Below are 13,454 nucleotides of genomic sequence, written 5' to 3' on the forward strand. Positions count from 1 at the left end.
TTTATGTAGGAGGTAGCGTTGGAAAGGAAGAGAGTATAGTACTTAGGAAATTTCTAACTTGGAGATATCTAAAAAAATGTATTCTTGGTAAGTTATGTTTGTTAGATAATTGCTCGAAAGACATAAGGGAACCATCTAAAAAATAAATCCAAAAACCGTGAAATACCATTAGTCTTCCAAATTTGAAACACACGGTCAGTGGGAGAGGGAGGGAAGAATATATTACCTAAAATAGGAATCGCAAGCCCAAATTGATTAAGATCAAAAAATTTTCGGAATTGAAACCAAATACGTAAGGTATATTTAACTATCGGGTTACAAACCAGTTTACAGCGTTTCAAATCAAGGAAGAGAAGAGCCTAAAATGGAGCCAAGTGCATAACCTTGAGCAGATTGTAATTCCAATACTACCCATTTAGGAATGGATAGTGCATCTTGGTCAAGTAACCAAAATTTCATATGTTGAATATTAATTACCCAATAATAGAATCTAAAGTTAGGTAATGCGAAACCTCCATCTCTCTTAGTTTTCTGTAGATGTATTTTACCCAATCTCGGGTTTTTATTTTGCCAAATAAATGAAGAGATTTTAGAGTCAACTTTATCAAAAATGGATTTGGGAACAAAAATTGGTAGTGCCTGAAATACATATAAAAATTTTGGAAGAATAAACATCTTAACAGCATTAATACGACCAATCAAAGTTAAATAAAATGGAGACCATTTAAATGAGAGTTGAGTAATGTGATCGATTAAGGGTAGAAAATTAGTCTTAAATAAAACTTTATGTTTACAGGTAACTTTAATCCCAAGATATGAAAAATAATTATTAACCAATTTAAACCGAAGATTCTGATATAAGGGAACTTGCTTATTAATCGGAAAAAGTTCACTCTTACCGAGATTTAACTTATAACCTGAAAAAAGACTAAATTGTGCTAATAAATCTAAAGCAGCAGGGATAGATTTTTGAGGATTAGAAATATATAAAAGTAAGTCATCAGCATAGAGTGATACTTTATGGGACTTTAAATCCCGAGTTATTCCAATAATATTTGGAGATTCTCGAATGGCAATTGCAAGAGGTTCTAATGCAATATCAAATAATAAAGGACTAAGAAGACAACCTTGTCTGGTACCTCGGAAAAGAGGAAAAATGGCGAGCTTAAAGAGTTAGTATGGACGGAGGCCATAGGAATGGACTGAGGCCATAGGACATCTATAGGTTTTAACTGTTACTCTCAGGCTATTACTTCCTGGTTATTATTAGCTCTGTATTGAAATAAGCTTTATCCAACATTGGATCTTAATTACTAATTTATTCTTATCCTTATTCATAGCACTCCCCCTTCTTTTTTTCAAAAGATGTAAATGGCGAAATTCTTCTGTGGTTACTAGAGTCAGAAGTATGCAAAAATATCAACAACTGATTGTATTCAACTCCACAGAATCGTTTACAAAGATTTAATTGGTTAGATCAAAATTAGAGCAGCGTGTGTTTTTAGTGACAACATTATAAAGAAATGACATACACTGAAAGATAATGCCATGAAGAAAAACACATTAGGATAAGGTTAATAGGTTTACAGTAGCCTTTGTGTTAATCCGTTAATCTGTTTCTTTGCAGTGTTCAGAGGTAGTGCACCATTTTAGATAGAAATATGAATGTATTATTTCACACATAATGACCACTAGATGGAATCAGTGTGCTAAACATAGCATTTGTTCTATCGTGCAGCCCCCAGCAAAGAGTATGAAAATTTCATTCCTGTCAGGTTGCAGGCCATTTATCACTTTATTGCTGCCACAAACCTTTATAGTAAAACTCATAAACTTTAGACGCAAATGCAAACAAGGAGGAGTTCAGGAGACTTTTTTTTATAATGTAGAATTTTGTTATCATATTTAGCAGATGTAACTAGGTCCAGAGGTAAATAGTTAAATGAATAAGAAAGAGAAGCATAGGTATTTATGCTAATAGCGGTTACAAGTAATTGAGAAACAGGAAATATGGATTATTAAACCTGAAGTGAACCATATGGGGCTATTGGTCTTATTCTATGTTTATAATCATGTGGTTCTAGGCTTGTCAAAAATGTAATTTTCTGATATATTTACTTCATATTACAATCCTACACAAACATCAATTAATGGCTTTTTTTTACAGTAAATCACTTTCAGTCCATAATTGAAGCAACGTTTTCCCTTATTCAGCTTGCTATGAAGGACTTAGGCTCACAACTTTGTACCAGTTCTTTATAGGACTATCAATATGTAACTTCAGTCATTATAACAGTAAAAAAAACTTATGCATCAGAAATTTTAAATTGATATTAGAATCTAATATCTCTGACTTTTCAGAGCAAAACCATCCCAACTTGGATAAGGCTTCTGCCTCTACGCTTTTTAAATAAATATAACCTTGCATTTTAATTTTGCTAATCCTTATCTTGGGGTTGAGCAAAGTCTCAGGCTGTTATTCACAAGTGAACAGATTCACTAATCACAGCTGATACTTCCATTAATCAAGAACTGAAGGGTCAAGAATAATAGATGAAGATTAAAATCACAGTCATTAGCATGGACTTTGATCAACATTGATTGGCACTTCTCCATTTATTAACAGGTACATAATAAATTATATATATTGATTGAATTTTTTTTGCCTGTATTACCTCTAATATCACAATTAGGGAATACCCATTCTCATAAAATGAACAAAATAACCAGAAAACCTTTATAAAATGTCCCTATCAAATGAATTTGACTCTACTGACATTGAGATGCTACCTTTGATAACAGAGCAAACAGTTATGTGGTTACTGCCATTGATATGGGAAAATATTTAAAGCAAGATAGGATGATTATGAGTTATTTTGCCCAAAATTGTAATGGGTGGGTAAGATAAAATAAACACCATATTACCACAATTTCTGATGTAGGTTCTCTGCCTGAAACATCGACTGTTTAATTTTTTCCATAGATGCTGCCTGACCTGCTTTTTGTATCTATTACTTTGATTTTTGGCATCTGCAGATTTTCTCTTGAACATAATATCAGCCATGTTCTCATGGTATTTTTCACTAACAAAACATATTAGTAAGGTACAAGGTCTGGAAAACAGCCCTGGGTATGTCCAAGTAATAAACAGGCAGGGTTAAGGATTGTTCGTTGATAATGCATTACATAGCACCACTCATTGCATCAGCATTCTTTTTATTTTATCTACAATGAAAATAACATTTTTGGACTAAAGGTTTGGAAAAAAGGCAAAATTTAACAAAAATAGGAATGTATCATCTCCTAAGGCAGGACATTACATGTGTTTTCCCATATGGCCCTATCAGGGTTATTCAGCAGAATATCAAAGCTAAAATCCTTGTTTATAGTTTTACCACCCAGTCGTTATCAAAGTGGTGTTGATAAAGGAAGAATTAGTAAATGATTGAAAATGAAGATATATATGTGTAATGTATAGAAATATGAAAAGATTGCAATTATTCTCCATCTACTTAAGGTCACGAAGTTGACCATACTGGGTCTGGGGTCAAACGTAGATTTCAGTTAATGATCTTACATCAAAACAAGTGTGTTGTTTTTCCTAAAGAAGCGTAAGTAGTGATTTTTTTTTAAAAAATGACAATCTGTCTGCTTCCAAAGTCATTTTATCTGACAGCCCATACATAACCAGGCTTATTAAATTCAGTCTCACAACCTTCCATTTTGAATGCACATTAACAAATACATGTTTAAACTAAAAGAGTTAGATTGGTATTGAAATAGTATTGATCAGAAAATGAGGTTAACTGTTTAAAATTGCATTCAATCATTTCTAACTATATTTGAATGAGTAAAAAATGCTAATTTATGTTTCCCAAGACCATTATTATTTGCATTGTGCTGTGAATTAAATGAGCTACTATAAGAATGCCACATAAACTCAGTGGGCACTTTATAATGTATCTGCTGTACCTAATACAGTGACCACTGAGTGAATGTTCATGGTCTTCTGAGGCTGCTGCCCATACACTTCAAGGTTTGATTCGTTGTGCATTCAGAGATGTTCTTCTGCACACCACCATCGTAATGTGTCGTTATTTGATTTACTGTCACCTTCCTGTTAGCTTGAACCAGTTTGGCCATTCCTCGGACCTCTCTCATTAACAAGGTGTTTTTGCCCACAGAACTGCCTCTCACTAGGTGTTTTTGTTTGCTTTTGCACACCATTCTCTATAAACTCTAGAGCAGGGATTCCCAACTTTTTTATGCCATGGACCCTTATCATTAACCAAGGGGCCCATGGAACTTGGTTGAAACCCCTGCTCCGGAGACTATTGTATCTGAAGATCCCAGGAAATCAGCTGTTTTTGAGATACTCAAACCACTCTGCCTGGCACCAACAATCGTTCCATGGTCAAGTCACCCAGGTCATATTTCTTCCCCACTCTGATGTTTGATCTGAACAACAACCGAACCTCTTGATCATGTTTGCTTGCTTTAATGCATTGAGTTACTGCCTCATGATTGGATGGTTCGATATTTGCACCAATAAGCAGGTGTAAAGTGGCCACTGACTGTAGGTTTCCAGGCTCTGATTTTTCTGATTTTTGTCACCAGAATTTCATGATATAGTAGTAGAAATTCCAGAAAGCTTTGACAGTGTATACTATTGCAAAGGTGCATTATGAAGCAAACAACGCAGACTATTATGTAAAGTCATATTTTCCTTGGCCCTTTGTGCTCCTCCGTTAATACCTTGAGTTAGAAAATTACAAGGTAATTAGTCCACTCATATTAATATCAAATAATTTTATAGCAATTCAGACAACTTTCACACTTTTGCGGCGTCTTTGGAGTTAACTTGTTATCTGATGTCAATGGCCTACCATTTTCATTTTATTCTTGCCCCTCCCCAACCACTTTGATTTCAATACAGTACATCCCATTTAAACCTCAGTAATTCATATAACCATATAACAATTACAGCACGGAAACAGGCCATCTCGGCCCTTCTAGTCCGTGCCGAACTCTTACTCTCACCTAGTCCCACCAACCTGGCACTCAGCCCATAACGCTCCATTCCTTTCCTGTCCATATAGCTATCCAATTTAACTTTAAATTGCAATATCGAACCTGCCTCGGAAGCTTGTTCCACACAGCTACCACTCTCTGAGTAAAGAAGTTCCCCCTCATGTTACCTCTAAACTTTTGCCCTTTAACTCTCAACTAATGTCCTCGTGTTCGAATCTCCCCCACTCTCAATGGAAAAAGCCTATCCACGTCAACTCTATCTATCCCCCTCACAATTTTAAATACCTCTATCAAGTCCCCCCTCAACCTTGTTCAACCTTTCTCTGTAACTTAGGTGGTGAGACCCAGGTAACATCCTAGTAAATCTTCTCTGTACTCTCTCACCCTCCAGACCCTCGTCTCTGCCCTTCACAGACATCTCCCCTCCCACCGACTCTGCCTCACTCACCCTCCCAGGAGATACCGCCCTGCTGTTTGCACGGGTCACTGGAGGACTCACAGAACAGCTGGCCCCCTCCCTCCCTTCCCCCATCCTCCCCGAACAACCCCAACTCCTTCCTCGACACCCCGACAACAAATCAAAATGTCAAAGTAAATTTATCATCAAAGTACACTTCTGTCACTATACACTACCTGGAGATTTGTTTTCATTTCATTTTTAAATCTTTTTTATTAATTATTACTGAAGATCAACAAAAAAAACACATTAATCAAATCAACATGTCAATATGTACAATGAGAAATTAAATTATCAAATAACTGATTAACAAAGCTAAACAATATATCAGTGATAATAAAAAAGAATAAAATGTTAAAACTATTTTTTTTGGAAAAAAGAAAGAAGGAAAAAAGAACCCCTACTAACTAAAACAAAAAAAACCCGACTAACAAAAAAAAATGAGAAAAAAAAACCCATTGGGAGCACAACCCTGGAGCTATACGCCATACAAGTTTCCATAAAAGGAAAACATCAATCTGTGGATCCGAAGTGTGAGACTTCCCATAGTAGTGGCGGATGTTCCAATTGGAATGGTTTGGCTTCAGTTATGTCAAATCTCAGGATATTCGCCGCTAGGAAAAGTGGAACGCCAAGGCTTCCTCTCTGACTGACGGAAATGTCTGCTTATAAAACTCATTGAGGCCTCTGGGTGCACAGTCCGAGACCCGGAAGGTGCCAGGTGTTGTGACAAATGCAAATGGTTTCCTGTCCTCCAGATACAGCTGAAAAAAAAAGACCTCCTCCCAAACTCTGACAGTTTCTAAAGACAGGTATTCAGACTCTCAGAGTGAAATCAAGACTTTGAGATTTCCGTTCCATCGCTTACCGTTCAGGTGAGTGGGCACTTCAGATAAAACCTGCTGAGCATCCATGTAGGTGAACTGGCTGTCACGTGATACTCTTGCCCAGTGAAGTGATCCTCGCCTACTAACACGAGGCTGAGACCCTCCACACCCTCTTCAATCGCCTGCTCCAATCGGTCCATGTAGAATATCGTCAACTGGAACAGTTGGTGATCGTCACAATGTGACAGGAAGCTGGAGAAAGCTGAATTCAGATCTGTGTTCATTCATGCTGGAACTCTTTCCTAAAAATAATGAAGTCCTTTATTCAAGAGTGTGGGAGTAGGTGGTGTTGGAAGGTGAAAGAAACAGAGAGCAGAAAACATGAAAGTGGGGCAAATAGTTTAACATCTGTCATCAGGAAAAATGTTAGAACTATTATTAAAGTCATAATAGCAGGGTACTTAGAAGGGTGCAAGGTAATCAGAGTCAATAAGATTAGTCACAGAGTCATACAATCATAGAACTGAACAACACAGAAATGGGCTATGTCTATGTCAGCCATTTCCGCCATCTGCACTAATCCAGTTTCCCTGCATTACAGCCACACCCTTCCATGCCTCGCCCATTCAAATATCTATGTAAATGTCTCTTCAACATAACTCATTTTATCTGATTCTACCTCCTTCTCCAATTATCAACCACTCTGTGCAGAAAAATATATTACCCTCAGATTTCTTGTAAAACTCTTCCTTCTCACTTTAATTCTGTGTTTTTTTTTTGTGTTTGATACTCCTACCAGGGAGAATAGATTCTGACTATCTACCCTATATTTGCATCTTAAAATCTTCTATACCTTTATCAGGTCACCCCTCTGACCTCTTCTCTCCATGAAAACAAGTCCAGCCTATCCAATCTCTCCCCATAACTGAAGTCCTCCAATCCAGGCAGCTTTCTGGAGAATTTCCTCTACACTCTTGAAAGCACAAGCACAGTGTGTGACTAGAACTGCACACAATACTCCATGTGTGATCTAACCACTGTTTTGTAAAGTTGAAACATATCATCAGAAATGTTATGCCCTGAGCTATGAAGGCAAGCATGCAATATGCTTTCTTCACTATTTGATCTACCTGGACAAGGTCTTTCTGTTCAGCAAAACTCCTTACTGTTAACTGTATACATCTTATTTTTATTTTACTTCATAAAAGAGCATAAGTAGTACTTGTTGGTTAAATGAGATCTGCCAATGCTCTGTCCATCTTTCCAACTTATTTATACAGGTCCACACCAGCTTATAAATTCCAGACCTTTACAATCCATGCATATGAACTAGTGTTTGGGAGACTGGTGCAATGGATTTGTCAGCAACTACGGGTTTTAGGATCCTTCAGTATGGGAACTCCACCAATGGGGCTATATTTCTGACTTGTGAACTGTCCAAGTTTTGAGCATTTCTCAGGAATGGAACTGAGCCATAACTTGGGGAGGACCTGCATCCTGCTCTAGCTTTAGATTACCTCCCTTGCCATCCCCAAACACCACCTTTCAGCTAATTGACAAAGTGACTAATCATACCTCCTGCACTCAAATGCAAGTAATTAATTATATCTCTAACAAAAGACTTAGTACTGATCCTTGTGGTATACCACTGGTCACAGACTTCCAATCAATAAAGCATCTTCCACCATCGCTCATTGTCTCCTATCAGCAAGCCAATTTTGTATCCATTAGTCAGCTCACATTAGATCCCTTGTGCCTTAACCTTCTGGTCAAGCCTACCATGTGGACCCAGTCAAAAGCCTTACTGAAGCCCATATAATGCTTAATATCCTGTGGAGATACAAGAGATGGCAGATGCTGGAATCTGGAGCAACAAACTCGGTGGGGGGGGGGTGGGGGTGGTTGAGCAGTATCTGTGTGAAGAAAGAAAAACTCGACTCATACCCTATGCGGGGTTTTGACCTGAAACCTTGACAGTCCCATTCCTCCCACAGAGTTCCTCCAGTTGAATATTTGTTGCTGTCTAATACCCCGTATTCATCAATTATCTTAGTTACCTTCTCAAAGACGTCAACTAAATTAGTGAGACATGGCATCTTCCACACAAGCCATGTTTGCTATGCCTGATTAGCACCTGCTTTCTCATATGTGCATTACTTAAATTACGTCCTTTAGAATATTTTCCAACGTGTTGTCTACCACTGATGTGAGGTTCATTAGTTTGTAGTTACCTGCTGCCTTTTTAAAATAAAAGAACGACATTTTCTGGCACCTCACCTGCGGCTTAAAAAAAAGACGTAAAGGTATGTCAGACGTCCAGTTATACTTTCCCTTGTTTCCCACTGCAGTCTGAATTAGATCCCCAGCCTATGGATTCAACAACCCTTATATTTTCCATGATGATGTCTAATACTCCTTCTTAATAGTAACACGCTCCAGATTATCAACATATTCCTCCCCAAACTCACTTAAGGTGGACACAAATGCTTTTTTTCTTCTTTGGACAGCAGTTGCAATGAGTGTTGGGCCAGTGGGATTTGTGCAGAGGCCTAAATAACTTAAATGACTTGGATGACAAGAAAGATATGTAGTAAAATAATTTGTGGAGAAGCTAGAGGAAGACTACAAAGGAGGATAGATTGTTTAGGTGAGTAGATAAAAATCTGCAAAATGGAGTAGGATGTGAAGTAGAACATAGAACAGCACAGGGCCAGGCCTTTAATCAACAACGTTGTACCAAACCACCCGAGGGGCGCATATGTGTGGTAACAGTCCAATTAGTTTTAAGAAATATAATAGAACACTACTGAAAGCATTGACTATGAACGTAAAAATAAAAAGGCATTGTACAATTTACTTTTATAAATAATATTTTATTAGGAATTAAGTTTATTTTGATCAAAAATTGGGCTGTTAATGGTTAACTACACTAGTTCCATCTGTCTGCATATGGCCCTTTCTCTGCATATTCATATGCCTATCTGAGAGCCTCCTAAACACCTCTATTATACCTGTTTCCACCACCACTATCCTTGACAGCATTGTCCAGGCACCAACCACTCTCTATGCCAAAAAAAACTCTCTTACCTTAAATCTATGCACTCCAGTATTAGACATTTGGACCCTGGGAAAAAAACATACCAGCTCTCTACCCTATCTATGCCTTTTGTAATTTCATATACCTCTATTAGGTCTCCTTTCGGCCTCTGCCATCCAGAGAAAACAATCCCTAGTCTATTCAACCTCTCCTTATAGAACAAGCCCTCTAAGCCATCATGGTAAATCTCAGATGCACCCTTTCCAAAGCCTCTGCATCCTTCTGTAATGAGGTAACCAGAATTGAATGCAGTACAGTACTCCGGCTATGGCCTGACCAGACTTTAACCTCCTGACTCTGTAACTCAGTACTTCAACTAATGAAAGCAAGCATGCCATGTACCTTCTTTACCATCAATATGTGCAGCTACTTTCAGGAAGTATGGATTTGTACTTTAAGATTGCTTTTGACATCAATGTTGTTAAGAGCTTTGACAGAAACTGTATAATGGAATGTAATACATACTTCCCATTACAGTTGATCTCCTGAAGTGCTATAACTTACATTTGCCTGGACTAAGCTCCATCTACTATTTCTCCCCACACCCCCACCCCATATCTGCCATTATATCATTTGGCAATAATCTCCAACACTATCCACAACACCAACAACCTTTGTATGATTTTTATGATTACTAATTCACCCATCATCCAAGTAATTTATCTGCATCACAAACAAAGGTCCCAATATGGATTCCCATGGTAAACAATCCATCGCATACCTCTAACCAGAGTAAGACACATCTGTCTTCTGTCAGCAAGCCATTTCTGAATCCAAACAGACAAGTCAAAATGGATCCCATACATCTTAATTTTCTGCCCCTGCCTGTTATGAGTACATTTCCTTAAAAAAAATACTCAAAGAGTATGACATAACTTTCCCTGAACAAAACCCTAACTGCCCCTAATTAGCTGATGCTTTTCCAAATAGTCACAAATCTTATCCCTAAAAATCTTCTCCAATATCTGATGTGAGACTCACTAAATAATTAATCAGAATCCAGTTTAATATCACTGGTATATTGTTGTTTTGCAGTAGCAGTACATTGTAATACATAATAATAAAAAACTATAAATTACAATAAGATATATATAATTAAATAAGCAGTGCAAAAAAGAGGAAAAAAATAGTGAAGTAGTGTACATGGTTCGTTGTCAAATTCAGAAATGTGATGGCGGAGGGGAAGAAGTCATCCCTGAAACATTGAGCGTGTGCCTTCAGGCTCATGTGCCTTCTCCTTGATAGTAGCAATGAGAAAAAGGCATGTCCTGGATGCCTTTTAGGGGCTTCGCCTTTTGGAGGTTTCTTGGATGCTGGGCAGTCTAGTGCCCATGATGGAGCTGGCTAAGTTTACAACTGTCTGCAGCTTTTTCCAATCCTGTGCAGTGACCCCTCCATACAAAATGGTGACACAACAAATTAGAATGCTTTCCACAGTACATTGTCAAAATTTGCGAGACTCTTTGGTGACATACCATTCTCCTCAAACTCCTAATGAAATATAGATGCTTTCATGATCCTTTGTAATTATATCAATATGTTGGACCCAGGATAGATCTTCAGAGATGTTGAAATCCAGGAACTTGAAACTGCTCACCCTTTCCACTGCTGACCCCTTGATGAAGACTGGTGTGCGTTCCCTCGATTTCCCTTTCCTGAAGTCCACAATCAATTCCTTGTTCTTACTGATGTTGAGTGCAAGGTTGTTGTTGCAAACCACCCAGCCAGCTGATCTACTTCATTACTGTATGCCTCCTCATTAACATCTGAAACCCTGCCATCAATAATTGTGTCATCGGCAAATTTATAGATGGTGTTTGAGCTGTGCCTAGCCACACAGTCATGGCCTAGACAGAGTAAAGTAGTGGGTTAAGATTCAGGATTCAATATTATTTAATGTCATTTCCAGTACGGAACAAAATAATTGTTACTCCGGATCTGATGAAGCACAAAAAACACAATAACATAGAAACCACAATCATAATTAAACACAGTAAAATATATAAAATAGTTTATATACATAGATTGACCGTTTGTCCATAAAGTGACACGAGGCATAGGAGTGTCTGTCCTTAAGATGATTGATAGGAAATGATAAAGTTGTGGTGGTTAGTGGTAAGGAGGATTGGGTTAGTGGGTGGAGGTATTGATCAGCCTTACTGCTTGGGGAAAGTAACTGTTTTTGAGTTTGGTGGTCCTGGTGTGGATGCTATGTAGCTTCCTCCCTAATGGGAGTGGGACAAATAATCCATGAACAGGGAGTCATGTCATATGACGTGGGTGATCATGGTCTTTGACCATGATTGTTCTTGGCAAATTTTGCTACAGAAATGGTTTGCCTTTGCTTTCTTCTGGGCAGTGTCTTTACAAGACAGATTTATCCAGCCATTATCAATTGCTCCAGAGATTGTCTGCCTCACCTCAGTGGTTGCATAGCCAAGACTTGTGATATGCACCAGCTGCTCCCATGGCTTCACATGACTCAGATCAGGGGGATGGGGGTGCTAAGCAGCTGCTACCTCTTTCTTCTTGACTAAATTCACTACCTCTTTCATCATCCTTATGCTGCCATCACTGTTCTACCTTTTTATTGGAATAAAACGGTCCTGTACTGTGTGCAGTTGGTCTTTATGCACCCTCCACATCTTAGATGTAGATAGACTTGCCTAACTGTAATACTTTACTGCAAGTTCCTTTTTCATAACTATCTTAAGATTTTAATGAGTTGTGATCACTGTTTCCTGAATGTTCCCCCACTCTGGTAAACCCCTTCTCTAGTAGGTTTACGCTCACTCACACACCTTGCCCCTCACGTGTTCTCACCTATTACCTTCCAGCTTTTACTCCTTCCCTTCCCTCCACCTTCTTATTCTGGCTTCTGCCCCTTGGTTTCCAATCCTGATGAAGGGTGTCAGCCTGAAATGTTGACTGTTTATTTTCCTCCATAGATGCTGCCTGACTTGCTAAGTTTCTCCAGCAATTTGTGTGTGTTGTTCTAGCATTCCAGCATCTGCAGAATCTCTTGTGTTTAAACAATCCACATACCATTTTGGATGCACCAAATGAATTCTACTCCAAAACCTGTTGCACCAAGGAGGTCACAGTTTATACTGAGGAAGTTGAAGTCACCCACTATGACAATTCTGATATTTTTGCATCTTTCTCCAATCTGCCTGCATATGTTTCTCAATGACCTGGTTATTATTAAGGAGAGGAAGGTCGATATAATCTCTTCAGAGTGATTGCAGTTTTCTTATTTTTAAGTTCTACCTCACTTGAAATTGTAAAACATAAGATTCATATTATCCAAAGGGGAAGAGATTGCAGGAGGATCTGTATGCCCTAATCTCAGAAGGCTAATGTGCAAATACAACAACAATTAACAAAGTTAATAGAATGCTTTTGAAAGGAGAATTAAGCACAAAAATAGAAAGGTATGCTTCAGTTACATTGCTTTCTCTACAGCTAGAGTGCTAGGCTGAATGTTAGAAGAGTGAAAAGTGATTTGATTGGAACTTAAAAGATTCTGAGGAGTTTGATAGGGTGTATTGAAGAGGATTTTCCTTTTGTGGGAGAATTCACAATTACGGAATGCCCATTTAAAAATAAGGGGTGGGCACTGAATTTAGACAAATGTAAGGCAGATTTTTTTTTCCTTTGGGAAGGTCATGAGCCTTCTTGATTTTTCTTGGAACTCAAATGACCGTGGCAGCAGAATATGTGAATCTTTTATAGGAAAATTTACATAGGGATTTGATAAAGTAAGCGACAAAGGATTGGCACTAATGGACGGGATCGCGGAGTTGACGTTTATCAGCCATGAACTGCAGAGTAGGCTACCTGGAGGGATTTGTTTCCTATTTGAAAATATCCTGAGCGAGACAGCCGTCTAAATCTTGCATGCTACAAACTTATACTGCATTTCCGTAGCTTGTGTATGAATAACAGTAAACCCAAAGGCGCCATATAAAAAAACAAATTCATTATTTGTCGGCAAGGTTTTTTTTCGTTGACTACTAACTATAATCAGCAGTGCGAGGAT

This window comes from Mobula hypostoma, chromosome 8 (genome assembly GCF_963921235.1).
Source record: "Mobula hypostoma chromosome 8, sMobHyp1.1, whole genome shotgun sequence".
NCBI classification, from domain to species: domain Eukaryota; kingdom Metazoa; phylum Chordata; class Chondrichthyes; order Myliobatiformes; family Myliobatidae; genus Mobula; species Mobula hypostoma.